The following is a 12774-nucleotide window of genomic DNA, read 5'->3' on the forward strand; positions in this document are numbered from 1 at the left end:
TGACTTGTTCTCGATGCCAAAAATACCTATAAATATAGAAACCCCCCAGAAATAAACCTAGATCGGGAGTTCCGCTGCTGCAAGCCTCTATAGCCACCAAAAACCAATCGGGACCTTGCTTCGGCACCCTGCCAGAGGGGGGAATCATCACCGATGACCATCTTCATCATCCTGATGCTCTCCATGACGAGGAGGGAGTAGTTCATCCTCGGGGCTGAGGGTATGTACCAATAGTTATGTGTTTGATCTCTCTCTCTCTCTCTCTCTCTCTCTCGTGTTGTTGATATGGCATGATCTTAATGTACCGCAAGCTTTGCTATTCTAGTTGGATCTTATGATGTTTCTCCCCTCTACCTTCTTGTAATGGATTGGGTTTTCCCGTTGAAGTTATCTTATCGGATTGAGTCTTCAAGGATTTGAGAACACTTGATGTATGTCTAGCATGTGCTTATCTTTGGTGACAATGGGATATTCACGTGATCTACTTGATGTATATTTTGGTGATCAACTTGCGGGTTCTATGACCTTGTGAACTTATGCATAGGGGTTGACACATGTTTTCGTCTTGACTCTCCGGTAGAAAGTTTGGGGCACTCTTTGAAGTTCTTTGTGTTGGTTTGAATATATGAATCTGAGATTGTGTGATGCATATCGTATAATCAAACCCGCAGACACTTGTGGTGACATTGGAGTACCTAGGTGACATTAGGGTTTTGGTTGATGTGTGTCTTAAGGTGTTATTTTAGTACAAACTCTAGGGCTGTTTGTGACACTTATACGAATTGCCCAATAGATTGATCAAAAAGAATAACTTTGAGGTGGTTTCGTACCCTACAATAATCTCTTCGTTTATTCTCCGCTATTAGTGACTTTGGAGTGACTCTTTGTTGCACGTTGAGGGATTGTTATATGATTTAATTATGTTATCATTGTTGAGAGAACTTGCACTAGTGAAAATATGAACCCTAGGCCTTGTTTCTAAGCATTGCAATACCTTTTTGCTCACTTTTGTTACTAGTTACCTCGCTGTTTTTATATTTTCAGATTACAAAAACCTATATCTACTATCGATATTGCACTTGTATCACCATCTCTTTGCCGAACTAGTGCACCTATACAATTTACCATTGTATTGGGTGTGTTGGGGACACAAGGGACTCTTTGTTATTTGGTTGCAGGGTTGTTTGAGAGAGACCATCTTCATCCTATGCCTCCCACGGATTGATAAATCTTAGGTCATCCACTTGAGGGAAGTTTGCTACTGTCCTACAGAACTCTGCACTAAATCTTTGAATTATGAGCATGATTGCAATTTTGTTAGTATGAATTATTTGAATATCCATGATGCTAATTATATGCAAAGCTACAAGCTTGGGGATGCTATGTTTGATGAAGATGATATTTTTTGTCCCCCAAGTTTTGATGAGAAAATTTATTATGGTGAAAGCATGCCTCCTATCTATGACGACTATTGTGATGACATGTATGCTATAAAGAATAATGATAACCATGAAACTTGTCATCTTGATTTTAATTTTCAATCACATGATAGTTATTTTGTTGAGTTTGCTCCCACTACTATTGATGAGAATAAATTTGCTTAGGTGGTGAGTAGGAAATTTTCTATGCTTGTGAATCATGAAGAGAATTCTTTATGTGATGGTTATATTGTTGAATTCATTCATGATGCTTATGAAAATTATTATGAGGGAGGAATATATGCTTGTAGGAGTTGCATGTAACGACCCGACCCAAAATCGGTCAAGTCTCTGTGTAGCTGTACCATCCCAAGATCATGCTGGCACACACAGTACATTGATGAAAAGATTCAAAGTTCAATCACACCTGAATTTATTACACGATTCTCATATCAAGTCTTTATTACATCATAATAAATTCGGCCGAAGGCCAACTCATGAGAAATAAACTAAATAAGCTGCGGAAGCATAGACGAATAGCGAGTCCATCCGACTCCATAGGGTAATCGCCAAGTGTAGATCGTAGCCTCACTCCTGGTCGGAAAACTCCTCTGCAACATGAGACGTTGCAGCTGTGTAGGTCAGCATTTAGAATATGCCGGCAAGTCATAGAGAAAACAACAATAATAAAGCTAACACTATATGCAATTTGGTTGTGGGGCTCTAAGTTTTATGTTTTTGCGAAAAAAGCAAGTTTTTCCCTACAACAAAGGACTTGCTTGCAATTACTTCAAAATGTTGGTTGTTATTGAGATGGTTCTGCCAACCAATGTCTCATTCCCAATTATTAAATAACCCCTCAATTAATTTATTAAGTTCGGTGTTGAGATTTCTGAAATACTCCAGTTTCCAGAGGCTCATTTGTCCGTAACCAGGGACACGGCTAATCGATTAGGTTGTTACTCTGTAGAGTCTTGTGCACTTTACCCGCAAGAATCGTTCCCTCCTTTATGTCCTTGCACTGCCTGGTGTTTGAAGACGGGATGAACGAAACAGGGTCTTTCGTAGAGTTTCTCTAAGCACTGCCGGTATCCTGCAGTTTGCGGGTCTCCTGGACGATGAAGGACTACTTCTCCATGGACTACCGCCGCACGTTCTGCTTTACTGGGCATACATCGGAGCACACATTCAGGTGATGCTCGATCACTCCCCTTGGGACTCTAGCTAGGTCCTTCGGCTCCCATGCGAACACCTCCTTGTTCTCGCGCAAGAAATCGACCCGTGCCCTTTCTTGGTCTGGGGCGAGGTTGGCACCTATGGTGAAGGTGGCTCCTGATGTCCCATCTTGGTCGACCGGCACCTGCTTTGTCTTGGCCTGGTCTTGAGAAAACAACTGCTTCTTTTTTGCTGGCGCAGCCCCCGGTGTCCCTTCCTCCACCGGCCGCACAACAGCTGCGGTCTTGAAGGCGAGCTTGAGAGCCGCCATCGCTTCCTTGGTGGCCCCGGCCACCATGAGGACACCACTACTTCCTGGCAACTTCATGAGGTTGTAGGCGGGGTGGGTTGCCGCCATGAACTTGGCCAAGGCCGGGTACCCTAGGATGGCGTTGTACGAAAGGCCGATACGGGCAATGTCGAAGTCGACAAGCTTGGTGCGGTAGTTGTCACGGGTGATGAAAGTGACTGGGAGGCAGATCTGTCCTAGAGGGCTGGTGGAGCCGTTGACGGCCCCGGAGAACGGCTTGCTGGGGCGGAGCCGGCCATGTGATACATGAAGCAAGCCAAAAGCTTCCACCGAGAGCACGTTGAGCCGGCCCACAATCGATGAGAGTCTTGGTTACCACCACGTTCCAGATGGTGGGGTGCAGAGCATCGGGAGCGCTCCTGCGCCAGCGGTGGTCACAGCATGGTCTCTTGAGTCGAAGATGAGGTCGGCCTCAGGTACCGCCCATCCTGGAGGAGCTCCCTATTGCATGCATGCGACACCCACTTGACGAGAGAACTGCTTGATATGGCGGTCCGAGGGCGGCTCCTAAGAACCGCCGAGGAGGGATGCAACGATGTTGGGCATTGGTGCTGCGAAGTACGTGAAGAAGAGGCCGCGCAGCTCCTCCCAGGAGGCCACAGAAGACTTTGGCAGGCTGACAAGCCAGGCGCACGGTATGCCAGTGATGGCCATGGGGAACCAGTTTGCCATGACCTCGTCGTCACCACCTTCCACCTAGACAGCCTCCTCATACGCCCGGAGGAAGCCTGTCGGGTCCGCCGCGCTGTCGTACCGGGGCGGTAGGTCCGTCCTGAACTTGGGTGGCCACCGCACTCATCACGAAGTGGGGGTGAAGGCTTGGAGGCCCTCGGTGCCTCCGCGCACACCGGTCGATCCAGCCGAAGGGGCAACGCCTGCCATGGAAGCCGAACGAAGAGACGAAGCAAGCAGAGAGACGGAGCGGACGAAGAGGCGGAGCTTCGACGCACCCCTACCTGGCGCGCTAAATGTCGGATTTGGAGTTCCGCAGACCCTTGAGAGGTTTGAACACTAGGGTGCGTGCAAAGAACTGCCTCTTCCCAACCTGTCGGCTCAATGATTCCACAGCCTGGCTCGACAAAGCCAAGGGATAAGAGACACAGCAGTTTATCCTGGTTCGGGCCACCTTGCGGTGTAATACCCTACTCCAGCTTTGTGGTGGATTGCCTTGAGGGGCTGAGGATGAACTAGTATAGTGGATGACCAGCCTCAGGAGGTGAGGTGTTCTTGAGCTCGATGAGCTAGTGAGGTGGTCAGGGTGGAATGGATCTGATCCCCTCTACGGTGGTGGCTAGGTCCTATATATAGTGGCATAGGTACTCTTCCCAAATGTAGGTGGGAAGGGATCCCACAATGGCCAAATTTGAAGGGAGACAACTAGTACAAGCTAGCCTGACAAAAGTAGTCTCCGCTTGCAAAAGGCTCTGGTGGTGACATAGCGGTGGGCCCCGCGATGACCTCCGACCTGTCGTCCTGGCGGTCTTGGTCTTGTTGCACCGATATGGAAACCTTTGCTTCATTCCTCGGGACTCCGCGCCTGCACTTGGCTCCTTGGCACCAAAGGGGAAACTGGTACACTGCGCCTACTGGCTCCCGCCTTGCCTTAGTCGTCATGGCTCACGTCATGTGAACCTCGTGAGGTGCACCTTGAATTGATATCTCCGCTCCTCGGGAGCCAGCCTAGTGAGGCCGCCCCCTAAGGAGGTCCTGCTGTCGTCCGCCTCGCGAGGCTTGGCCCCTCACATGGCTGTCGATGGAGCCACACCATGGGCTGCAGGAAGGCATGTATGGGCACCCCCGTTCCCAGGATGCCGACAATTATCAGGTGTGTCTAATACTACATCGAGTGTAATTTTTCCTGAGCATCGCGCTTCTTGACTTGGGATAATACCTCGAAAGGTGGTACTGCTTTGCTCGATGCGACTCTTGTCCATTTGCATTTTATCGAGCGTATCTTCATAGATGACGTTAAGTCCGCTGCTGCCGTCCATGAGTACCTTGGAGAGTTGAAAGCCGTCCACAATTGGGTTTTGGACCAAGGCGGCTGGTGCTCGGACTGATCGGGCCCTTGGTTCGTCATTGGTGGTGAAAGTTATTGTTGTATCGTTCCAAGGGTTCATTGCGGTTACTTGGTTGACTTCGGCAAGGTCATGGGGCGCCCTTTTCTGCTGATTATTTGAGGAAAAGGTCTTGAAGACCGTAAAGATGTTAAGATCATCGTCCTCTGAAGAGTGTTTGTCTGGGGTAGTATTGGTGAGGATAGCCTCGCCGCTCTTAGCCACTTGCTGGAGTACCCAACATGCCCGAAGGCTTTGCGTTGGTTCGGTGTTCGGCGTCATATGTATCTGACATGGCCTGTCGAGCAGTTCATCGAGGATGGTTCTATGTCCCATGAAGGGCCTGTTTTTCTTGTCAATAGGCTGATGATCGGGTGCCCCGTAACGGTGCATCCTTTTTGCCCGTCCGGGAGGCTGCCTAGAGGCAGTAGGTTCGCACTGGGTTGTCTGGGCTTTCCAAGCGCTTTCCATTGTGCAATATTTCTATACTATGTGTGCCAAATCTGAAAAGTGCAGTATGCGGCGGCGGTTGAGGGCATTGAGAATTCCCTCGTCTGTACAGTTGTGACAGAAAACTGAAACCGCATCGTCATCGCAGCAATCTTTAATCTTATTTTTAACAAGGAGGAACCTGGCCCAGAAGTTATGGACCATTTCCAGAGGTTGCTTCCGTACATACATTAGGTCACATATGTCTGGAGGACCTGAATTACTTGGGGAATATTGATTGTGGTGGGTGGGCAGGCTAAAATCCGCACCCCGATCCACGATTGAGTCTGAAGCTTGAAAAGTCTCTGGGTTCACCAGTTCAAGATGAGGAGGGTAGCGAGGACTTCCGGGTTCAATGCCTAATCTTGTGCTCAGACGGCATACAATCTCTTCCCGGGGATGAGTATCCGGCTCACAGGGCTCGGAGATCCGAATATAGCTAGTTTTTAACTTGGGGATGGAATCGTTATCGGCCCGTTCCTCAACGAGCGCTACCAGATGGGTGACCGGTGGGGACTTGATTTCCCTCTCATCGGGTTTAAGCCCAATCTGATCATAGTCTGTTGCAACCCGCAGGGCGGCGATGCGATCTAGCAGCTCGTTTAAGGATGAGACATCTGCCGAATCCATCTTTTCGGAGTGTTCGAGGCTGATACGGAGATGATGTTTGGCGGTTGTGGGGGCCGCCATTGGCTGGACGACCGAGCGAGCGCCCAAGGTGAAACCGCCGAGCTGGAGGACCTGTCCTGGAGTTAGGGCCCTCTAGAAGTGATATCGCCATTAATGAGAAGGCGAGCCATCGATCCTTCTATCGACAACACGAAGGAACTCTCAATGAAAGCACCAATATCCGTGTCAAAACCTGCCGAACTCGGGTAGGGGATCCCGAACTGTGCGTCTGAGGATCGAAGGTAACAAGGGACATAGGGAACACAATGGTTACCTAGGTTCGGGCCCTCTTAATGGAGTTAAAACCCTACATCCTGCTTGATTGTATTTGATGAGTATAGGGGTTACAAGAGTTGATCTACCTTGAGATCATAATGGCTAAACCCTAGATGTCTAGCCTATATGAATTCTTATGACCCCTATGGACTAAACCCTCAAGTTTATATATACACCAGAGGGGCACATAGTCGGTTTACAACGGAGGGAAACATCACATCCGGAGTCCAATCTTGCTGTCCATTCATCCAGGAGTCCTATCCGAGCCTGGGGAATGATCTTCTGGTTTATCTTCATGGCTCATCAGCTCGGCCCATATCGAGTGGGCCAGACACCTGAGGACCCCCAAATCCAGGTCTCCCTCAGCCACCACGAGGTCCGGGGGCACCCCCATAATAGGCCGAGGCAGGGGACCCCAAAGAAGGACATGTCTGCGTTGCTTCCCCGGGGCGGCGCCTCCACCTTGCCACCGGCTGCCACCGCCGCAGATCCGACAACTACGTGCTCATCTGCTCGTAAGAGCGCAGTGATGCCCGTGCCCAGGAAGCTTGGGGGATCGTGCTCCTGAGTAGGAAGAGGGACTACGTCACCGAGGACCAATAAGTGTATCCTCTTTCCCTTGATTTTTGATCTTGATGCAGTGCTCAATATCTTCGTCTTGATGGACATGCTGACGTTGGTGGCAAAGAGGAGGAAGGAGGGCGCTGGAGCCACAGAGGCCAAGCGGTCGGTCATGGCTGTGGCGACCCAGGCACAGGAAGGAGAGACCACCTCGTGTCCTCCTGCGGCAGGATCGCCCTCCCTATGCTCGGGAGCCCAGCCTCAGGAGAAGATTGCCTCTGTGGCCGAGCTGACTCCGGAGGTGCTTGCCTTCAACGCGCCTGCTGACGACCCGACGGCTCCGGAGCACCCGACAATCCTTGTTGCTGCTTCTCCATTCGTGATGCCGGCGCTGCTTCCTCCCCCGGCCATCACGCTGGCGGGCCGTGGTTCTTCTTCCATGCCCGGCGCCCTGGAGGAGGCCCTCTCCGCGCTGGACCTGCTTCGAGACGATCTTCAGGGCCCCAACCGGTGCAGAGTGTCGGGGCGCATGGAGCTGGTCTCAGGGTGGCTCCAGGCCGACTCGTCCGTCAGGGGGGCCTAATGCCAGGCCGAGGCGGCCGTAGAGGAGGGCCGGAAGGTGGCCGGCCTAGCCGCAGCCGCCCGCGATGTGGCATTGAAGGAGACAAGGGCCGCCGAGGAGCGCTGCCGTGCAGCGGAGGCTGAGCTGAGAGCCCTTCGTGACGAGCAGGCCACCTATACCAGCCAACTCGAGGATCAGGAGGAGAAATTGAAGGACTGGGAGGCTGCGATAGTCGACCGTGACGCTGAGCTGGAACAGGTGGCCCGAGAACAGGCCACGGAGCGCGGTGGCCCGTGACGCTGAGCTGAAGGAGGAGGTGGAGGTGGCCCAGGAATCCCACACCAAGCTCGTCTTCGACGAGAAAGCTCGGCTGGAGGCGAGGGAGAAGCTCCTTGTCGTGGCCGAGAAGATGGCCACTGCGGGGTGTGCCGCCTTCGACTCCCTCGAGCTGAGGTCCCACAAGGCGCTGCAGGATCTCTACGAGAGCGGGTACGAGAAGCCGCTGGTGACTTCGGAGGAGGGCCCCGCCGGGCTGATCCTTAAGCTCGTCATGGTGCTTGAGGGCGTTGTCGTCGGAGTGGGCCCCATGGTGGAGGCAGAGGCCCGCATGCTTTCCACCTCGGCCGTAACACGCGTCTTCAGTCACCTCTATCTCCAGGAACCTAGCTTCGACCTCAGTGCCTTGCTTGAGCCCGTGGACCCTGACCTCTACACCGCCGCTGCCGAAGCTGTGAAGGATCAGGTGGAGGACCTGCTACAGAAGTTCCTCTGCGTTGACCGGGCGACCCCGACTGACAAGGACGGCGGCGATATCATTGGCGATGGGGGTCCCCAAGTGGGGGACAGCGGCATCCAATGTTGAAGAAGAGGCGACGATTTTCCCTGCTTTAGTCCTGCAACAAGTATCACGCCTCGTGGAGGCGTAAGAACTTATGCTTGGTACTTTTTAAGAGATAGTATGTTTTGTAATAACTTGCTAGGGTTCTGCGATTTCCTTTCTGTTTGCTTTAGAGTTCTGTGTTTGCAGGGCTCGGCCCCGCGCATACCTCAGCCACCGTTGGGTCATCCGGATCACCAGGACGAGACCAAGGGGTAAGGGGCTACGTGACCAGTTAGGCTCCTGAGTCACGACGCTCAGGATGTCGGATTCGGGGCTCCGCAGACCCTTGAGAGGTTCGAACACTAGGGTGCGTACGAAGAACTCCCTCTTCCCAACCAGCCGGCCCAACGATTCCACAACCTCGCTCGACGAACCCACGGGACAAGGCACACAACAATTTATCCTGGTTCGGGCCACCTTGCGGTGTAATACCCTACTCCATCTTTGTGGTGGATTGCCTCGAGGGGCTGAGGATGAACTAGTACGGTGGATGAACAGCCTCAGGAGGTGAGGTGTTCTTGAGCTCGATGAGCTGGTGGGTGTGAGGATGGTCTGAATGATCCTATCCCCCTCTCTCTAGTGGCTAGGTCCTATTTATAATGGCCTTGGTCCTCTTCCCAAATGTAGGCCGGAAGGGATCCCACAACAGCCAAATTCAAAGGGAGAGAACTAGTACAAGTTATCCTGACAAAAGTAGTCTTCGCCTGCAGAGGCTCTGGTGGTGACGCTGTAGTGGGCGCGCGATGACCACCGTCATGTCGTCCTGGCGGTCTTATTCTCGTTGCACCGATATGGAAACCTTTGCTTGATTCCCTGGGACTCCACGCCTGCACTTGCCTCCTTGGCACCAAAGGGGAAACTGGTACACTGCGCCCGCTGGCACCCACCTGACCTTGGTCATCATGGCTCACGTCATGTGAACCGTGCGAGGTGCACCTTGCCTTGATATTTGCGCTCCTCGGGAGCCAGCCTAGTAAGGCCGCCTTCCAGGGAGGTCTTTGTGTCGTCCGCCTCGCGAGGTTTAATCCCCCACAAGGCTCTTGGGTCGTTGCTGCTAAAACTGGGCCGTACCGGGCCGCCGATGGAGCCACGACGTGGGCTGCAGGCAGGCAAGTCTGGGCACCCCTGTTCCTAAGACACCGACAGTAGCCCCCGGGCCCAAGGTGCGCTCGAACTTGGCTTTGAGGCGAAGCCAAAGGGCAAGTGCGGAGCGCCGCGGGCCCCAACCGCATGCGGCCTTGGTCGATGCATGGTGATTGATGGGACGTGGGCACCCCCACTTCCCCACGCAGCCTTGATATTCGTCGGGCTTGGTGGCGCCACCATCGGTTCAGTTCCATCTTCATTACTTGTCCCGTGCTTCCTTGGCTCGTCCACCTTCTCAGTTCTCCCCTGCCGACATGGCGCTGAAGTTGGCGAAGAAGAAGAAAGTGAAGAGCCATGCTCCGGCCGAATCTCCATCGGCCTTCGAGCCTGCCCTTGAGCAGTCGACGGTGGTTAACCGGGAGATGCTGGACAAGGTCCATCCAGCGCTCGCCGCCAATTCCAGTGAGTGGAACACGACAGTGGTTTGGCCTGCTTCCCACGCCATGGTTGACATGGCGGTCGTCGAGATCCCCATTCATCTCCATGCCCTCTTGGCAGGCTTGATTCCCCCTTTTTTTGATTTCTTCAACGCCATAATCTCGCATTACCAAGTCCACGCGCTGCACCTGGACCCCCAATCCATCCTTCTCCTCGACGTCTTCGCCTTCGTCTGTGAGGCCATGATGGGCATTGTTCCATCCATAGCCTTGTCCTGCCATTTCTTCTCGCTTCACCTGACCGACGCCTGCCAGCGCTCGGGTTGCATGACCTTCCAGGCTGTGTGGCGACGGCGGGCTCAGGGATCGACTTCGAGCTCTCGCCGGTCATTCCTGGATTCTGGAAGCGGTGGGTATTCGTGGATGTCGGCGTGTTCAACTCCCTACTCTTGCTCCCCCAGGTGCCGGCTGAACCCAGCTCCGGATGGGTGCACGTGAAGCTCGTCGCCCCTCGGCTTGCCCATGTTTGGCGTCGGCTGTCTAGGTTGAAGGAGCTTGGGGTGACGGTGCTATGGTGGTGTAGGAGTTCGTCTAGCGCCGCATTCCTCCGCTCCAGCGCCATTCTCGGTGGATGTGGTCCTTTGCCGGCAGCAGGGAGCCCATGAGGATCTAGGTGTCTGCGCTTCCTCCCGAGACTCTACGCACAGTGCTCGAGATCCTGATGGGCGATCCTGCGCCAGCCATGCTTCAGAAGGAGGGCTGCCTTCTATACTGTTGCTCGAATACGGAGGTGTTCGTGAGGCACATGCCCCTCTTCAATGAGTGGGGGTTGTGCCTGGCTGAACTTGAGGGGGCGCGCGAGAACCCTGTTCTTGTGGCCCCCCTGCCTGTCGCCCCTGCGGTGCACGTCCCGGTGGTGGATGCTTGGGACGGGCGCAACCCGGTGCTGTCGGGGCGGCTGCTGATGGAGCGCCTCAGTCAGGTGCTCCTGAGATGGCAGCCCCCGAGGCGTGGGTGAGACGTCCAGAGGGGGTGATCGAGGACTTGGCGCGATTCGAGGCTCCTGAGGTCACCGCCTCAGGAGCCCCACCGAATGCCCTAGACGCTGATGGTCGCGCCCGGGGCTTCGGCTAGCTCCACCTAAACTTTGAAGCACACCGCAAGAGGAAGGGAGTCCAAGCTGATGTGGCAACGCCTACCGGCCGCTGAAGCAGAGAAAGTACATAGCTATGGACGACTGAGTACCTTATCCTTGCGATTTCTGGTGTGCTTTGTCCTTTCCTAATGACGACTTTTCAGGGTCCCTACGGCTGCAGCGGCGGGGCCTCCCGAGGTGTCGCCGTCAACATCCCTCAGCTTGCTCGTGGTCTCGAGCCCCCCTCATCCGACCGTCGCGCGAGGAATGGTGCCTGCCCAAGAGGCGGATGCTCTGATGGGGGGTCTCGACCCTGCTTTCTTGGCGTCCTTCCTTCCCGCTCCGGCCTGGGGTGCAAAAAGTGTGCCAAGGGCTCCTCCACTGGTCATCGCTGGTGGCTGGGCCACCCTAGCGCTGGCTTCATCTTCAGGTGGCGAGGCGGCACCACCCAACACCTCCACTGAAGTCCGCAAGGCGGTAGGGAAGGCGCCGGCCTCAAGTCCCCTGCCAGGGGCAGGCGGGCCACCTCAAGCCTCCCCAACAACCCTCGACACGGAGGATGGGCTTGGCTATGCACTGGAGTTTCCACGCGGGCATGGCGCCGTACATCACGAGCTCTTCTGGGAGACGATGGGTGTGCTTTGCCGCCTCGGAGAAGAGCTTGTCGAAGTCAACACTCGCCTTGAAATAAAGGACCTTCACCTGGCTCGGGAGTGGCATCAATTGAAGATCACCATCAACCTTGGGCAGCTTCAGCATGAGCGTGACAAGGCAGAGGCCACGGTGTCCCTTACCACCTCCCGCGAGGCCAGCGCCCGGGCCTTGGAGGAGGCCAGGGAGGCCGACCACCATCGCAAGGTTGTCGAGGAGCGCGAATTGGAGCTCCATGCCTTGAATGCTACCCTTGAGTAGCAGGTCGAGGCGCGTAGGGCCGTCTTGGCATCATTGAGGGGAGAACCTTCCAAAGAGAAGGAGATCCTGAAGCACGAGGAGGCACTGGCGCTGGAAGCCTTGGAGCGTATCCTGGAGCTTGTGCGGCTGGAGGTGAGGGAACGCCAAGTGGCCATAGCCGAGGACGCCGTTACCACGCGGGAAGCCAAGGTCCAGGAGGAGGTTGCCCGAATGATGGCGAAGGTTCGCGCGGATATTCCGGTGAGTACCGCTTGAAGCTGAAGTTCCTGGAGGTCGAAGCTAAGTGCAGGACCGCCGCCCTCAGGACAAAGCTAGACAAGACGGAGTAGCGCGAGAAGGCCGCCAAGGAGGCTGAGGCTTCGGCCCTAGCTTACTTGGCCTCATCACGCGTCGATTTGCTCTCGCTCTAGCAACAGTTTGATGGCGCCGCGTCCCTCGCGAGCATGCCCCCATGCTTCAGGCCCTCAGGGTGAGGGCCAACCGAGCCCTGGGTGCCATCTGCAAGGAGAGCGCCCTTATCCCCGCATGGAAGATTACGCCATCCACCTTTGCTTCTTTACTGAGGCCGTGACGCGCTTGGAGGACCAGGCTGTGAGGGCTCGCGAGCTCGTTGAGGAGAGGAGCCGGGGCCTCCTTGGGCATGCATTCACATGCATCTTCAGTCATCTTCAGAACCTCGACCCCCACTTTGACTTTGATGCCGCCATATCCCCAGTGCCTGGGGCTATCCGGGACAACCTATTGTACTGGGTAGACGATGATGTGGA

Source organism: Triticum aestivum, chromosome 5A (assembly GCF_018294505.1).
Source record: "Triticum aestivum cultivar Chinese Spring chromosome 5A, IWGSC CS RefSeq v2.1, whole genome shotgun sequence".
NCBI classification, from domain to species: domain Eukaryota; kingdom Viridiplantae; phylum Streptophyta; class Magnoliopsida; order Poales; family Poaceae; genus Triticum; species Triticum aestivum.